General features: G+C 31.6%; 1 long non-coding RNA gene across 1 annotated transcript; it reads left to right on the plus strand.

Annotated features, from left to right (window-relative positions):
• Window positions 1-889: 889 nt before the first annotated feature.
• LOC136273716 (uncharacterized) lies at window positions 890-3,280 on the plus strand. The gene is made up of 3 exons (XR_010711944.1): window positions 890-1,117; window positions 2,019-2,071; window positions 2,668-3,280. It is a non-coding gene; the product is annotated as an uncharacterized lncRNA (long non-coding RNA).
• Window positions 3,281-4,196: the final 916 nt, after the last annotated feature.

Consider the following 4,196-nt stretch of genomic DNA (forward strand, 5'->3'; position numbering starts at 1 on the left):
AAAACAACAAACTATACATGAAGTTGAAGTTAGTGAGTAAAAGAAATATTTATATAGTACCTACTTTTTATCAACATCCCAACAAGTGTTTTCAATGGACCATCTACTGCCTAAGTAACCCTGAAAATGAATAATGTGTCATAAATAGCTAGCTATTGTGTTAAAGATAACATGAAAATGAAACATTACTCTATTATTGGGCTTGTTAATGGCGGTTTCAATTTCAGTGATATTACAACAGGCATAATCTTTATTCTTTAAAATGTGTGGAAATTCAGTTTGAACACACTTTAATTTTGTCTTAAATATTTTAATAAAATTAATTAGATCTTCATAACAGAAGGCTGAATAAAATAACACATTTCGATTTACTTAAACAACATTACAATATTGTCTATAATCATCATATTATCATTCCAGATCGTCAAAGTAATCTTTGTAGTGCTAGCACATACAGTGTTTGGCCATGGACTTTTCATTGTGTACTTTGAACATAGAGGAAATGCGATCTAAAATTATCGCGATATGAGACCTGTAAGAAGCTACAATGAGCCTCAATGCTCTTTGTGATCAAAACTAGCGAAACGTAGAACAATTACTTTGCCTGACTGAGTCACCAAACTGATGTTTGAACACAATATTACAGGAAAAACAAATGTAAACAAGTAAACAAAATCGAAGCCGAGGAATTTCACTTCGTTTCCGTTCCATCCAACAATATTAAATAATATAAAACAATATCTAGGGGAAGTACTGATAAATCCTACCTTGTTCGCAGGACAGATAAGGCAACACATCGTTTTAATATGCTAATGAAGGGATAATGAGTTATGACGTCATAATAAACGCCCCGCCTCTGTATTATCATATATAGAATATATATCGAAAACAGCAGTTTAAGCATAAAATACGGCTGATTTAATACTTCATAAGCAAAATATAACTACGAATCACTCATGTGTGTTTTTATAAGTTTACAACAATCAGAATATACGAAGAATTTCCATAACGCATCTGTCGTATGGGTGTGAATCTGCGTCCCAAAAGCGCTCGTCAGACGATGTAAACACGTGTAGCTGGTATTCCCGATGATGGCGATCTTTTGATGATTTATCAGGTATGTAGATTAGATATACAGTGTATTTGTAATATACCAGATAGCTCAATAACTATTTTATTGTGATTTTATACTGTTGATGCATTTCTGATCGACTTAATGTGTTGTTTTTTTCAAAACATGAGGAGAGACTGCATTGTTTACATTTAGGCCTATACAATGTACATTGTACATGTAGCTTTATTGCCAGTCCGTTAAATTGTTGATCATTTTCACCAATCGACACGAATCAGTTCATAGTACCTGTACTGACAATATTTAGCTTTACACAGCTGTTTGTTTTTATTTCAATTTGTAAGTAAACAATACAAAGACTGTGTGAAAACAGCTGATTTGATTTTCTGAAAATCAGTACAGTGCAGGCTAAAAGATGCTGATTTCATTTTCTGGAAATTGATGAACAGCTGATCAATAACACCTTTCTACTGTGTTCAAAGTTCTTCCATGACAGTTCATTTATATTGTTTACACATTCATCCAGTTGATATATTAAGATGTTTATGCACATTAATTCTTAATTATTACTAGTTTGTTTTTAGAATTCAGTATATTACTACGTCCATAACACTGTTTGAAATCTTGAAATCACCTGGGTTAATACTTATGATGCTATACTATTGCTAATAAAAAACCCCAAATAATAATAATCAAATGACTGCATGTCTCCATCTGATTTTCTCTAAATGAGGAATCTACATTCATGGTCATATATGGTATTGTTTGTGTAGAATGTGCATATGTAACTTTCAAATAAAATTTGAAGTGTTGGTCATTTTACCCATCCATGCATAATATATTATGTGGACCTTTCACAAAAATGTTCAAATTACTGTTGACATGTCCTTATATGCATGTAAATTAAATTGTATGACTTCTCATAATTATATTTTGTTATTTGCAGAGTAATTTGAAAAGTGTCACACTGATTTGAAAAAAAAAAGGCTGGAAGAAAATGTAAGTAAATAACATACATGTACAAGTTCAATAATTTATCATTGAAATAATGACCAATCTGATTATTCTATGAGACAATTCAATTAGAAAAAGTATTTTCAAGAACGAATGGTTTCATTTAATGTTTTAAAATGATTGATATTAACCTATGTTATTTATAAATCTACAATTTTGAATATTGCTCATCAACAAATAAAAAATACATGGTATGTTTTAATTCACACTGACTGCACCAGCATTATGTAATATCAATCAATCAAATCAGTTGTGTGTGTGAGAGAGAGAGAGAGAGAGAGGAGAGATAGAGAGAGAGGTGTGTGCATTTTTAAGGTCAGGCCGGGTAAAATAAAGGGGTGCAATTAAACTAATATCATGCACATATCAGGGGTGAGGATGCGAATAATTTCAAATCGATCAAACTGAAAAGCTGTATTTGAATTTGTGCAAAATTAAATGCACATCTAAACATAATGAAATGTTTATTAAGATAAATAAATTCCATTGAATATCAAATTGTAGAAAATCCTCCATTTCAGTCTTTCAGCCATTTTGATAACAAGTTAAACTTACTGAAATATATATAATTTTCATTTTAGCTGGTACCTGCTTTGTCTTGAGATTTACAATGATGTTCTTATTGGTGATCATTTACCCGCACCCTTATCCTGGTGTCATATACAAGATGAAATGATGGAAAGAAAAACCTGAACTTTAGAAACAGGAAGACTGTGTTTTTGAAGAGAGAAGAGGACCAGAACTAAGAAGTTATACAATAAACACATTGACATCATAAAAAGAAATTGCAATTTTGAGTTTGCATGCATATGTCAGGTTTAAATGTTGTCACAGAATTTTTTTCAGAAAGTCCCTTTTAATATCTTCTTGAATTAATAAAACAAATGAACCAAATATAATTGTTTATATATATATATAAAATTTTGTTTGAGAAGTGGAAAGGGGATGGTATGTAAATGGGCGGGAGAGAGAGTCTCTCACATAGGAGAATTCAGACTTATTTAAATTCAATATATTGATGTGAACCAAAAATGGCTTTTGATCGCCTTGTTGTAGGATTTACACACTCTCTTCCTTTCTCGGTAATGAGAAATGAGCGTTTAGAATTTATTTTGTGAATGAATAGATATGCTAACCCTCCCCCTCTCCTTAATCTTAATCATTCTGCATGTGTTGAATAAAAATAAAAGTCAATTTTAATGAGTGTTTAAATTACAAGTGAAACATGTGTAATACAAAGGTGAATACTGTTGATTGCTTATGGGGGATGGGAAAAGACCTCATACATGGGCAGATCTACATGTATAGTCCCCGTGGCAAATTCTAATTTAATTCACAATTTACATAGTAAAACACCATGGTACCTGGCCCCTGGCAAACAGAATAAAGTTACCCCTTTAAACCCCCTCCCCAGAATAACAGACCCAAGCAGTGCTATAGAATATGCAGTCATTGGGCAAAGGCTGCACATAAATAATGAAAAAAATACAAATACTCCATATCTTATTTTTTAATATATATTATGAGAACAATTTAGTTAGTTTATTAATATCAGGGGCTTCTTTTGTCTCTGTTGACATCTAATCCCTCAAATAATTGTGTACAATTAGCTCTTATATATTTTTCTCCCATTACTAACAAAATATTAAGAAACCAATAACTCTGCGAATGTGGTTAACCAAGAGAACTGATACACAAGGGGTTTTTTGTTTTTTGTTTTTTTTATTCAAACTTTCATGTACAAGTTATTTGCATCTTCTTATATGTTTAGTTTACAGTGCATACACATCACATATTCACTTCATTTGAGGATATAAGTATACTATAAACACAGTCACATAAAAAAGCACACGTACAGACAGGTGTATACACCGACAGACAGACATATATATGCACAAACAATCTTGAAAACTTGCTTTTATCACCCATGAAAGTTGGAGTATTTTTAGTTATTAGGTGGGGGGGGGGGGAGAAAGAGAGGGGAACACTATCTATCAAAAAATCATATATATGCAAGAGGATACATAAAAGTAGACTTAAAATTTTTTTTGGTCAATATTTGCTTACAATTTCCTTGCAGCTATTATAAACACATTTTATAACAAATCGC

This window comes from Magallana gigas, chromosome 1 (genome assembly GCF_963853765.1).
Source record: "Magallana gigas chromosome 1, xbMagGiga1.1, whole genome shotgun sequence".
In the NCBI taxonomy this organism is placed as follows: domain Eukaryota; kingdom Metazoa; phylum Mollusca; class Bivalvia; order Ostreida; family Ostreidae; genus Magallana; species Magallana gigas.